The sequence below is a fragment of the Pleurodeles waltl genome, unplaced genomic scaffold, assembly GCF_031143425.1.
Source record: "Pleurodeles waltl isolate 20211129_DDA unplaced genomic scaffold, aPleWal1.hap1.20221129 scaffold_39, whole genome shotgun sequence".
NCBI lineage: Eukaryota > Metazoa > Chordata > Amphibia > Caudata > Salamandridae > Pleurodeles > Pleurodeles waltl.
In genome coordinates, this window is record NW_027150097.1 from 606277 (window position 1) to 606742 (window position 466).

Below are 466 nucleotides of genomic sequence, written 5' to 3' on the forward strand. Positions count from 1 at the left end.
TCCCATATGGTCTAGCAGTTAGGATTCCTGGTTTTCACCCAGGCGGCCTGGGTTCGACTCCCGGTATGGGAAATCCTTTTTTTTTTTTTCACTACTCAGACATTTTAATCTTTCTCAGTTTTTTTCTATAAACCTAAATGCACCTAAAGTCTTAATAAATGTCACTTGCTTTGTCTTCTGCTTCCATCTAATGCCGTCAGAGGTTTACACCGACCCCCAGATCTACTGCCCTCTCTCCCCAGCCCTTGACCTGTACATTAATACTATGAAGGGTTATTCCTTGTTTTTCTTTTATTGCACAACAAAAAGTACAGATTATATAAAGAGACCGGGGCACAGAGAAGAAGGCAGCAATTGACTGTGGTCCCACCATGGGAAATTCGCATGTTATTACCTGCCCCTTCCATACTGTGGGTTCATCGTTTGTTTTATGACATGATTTCCCTGCTGTGTTGTATCTAGTATA

General features: G+C 41.8%; 1 non-coding gene across 1 annotated transcript; it reads left to right on the top strand.

The window, feature by feature from the left end:
* TRNAE-UUC (transfer RNA glutamic acid (anticodon UUC)) lies at window positions 1-72 on the top strand. The gene has a single exon. It is a non-coding gene; the product is annotated as a tRNA-Glu (tRNA).
* Window positions 73-466: the final 394 nt, after the last annotated feature.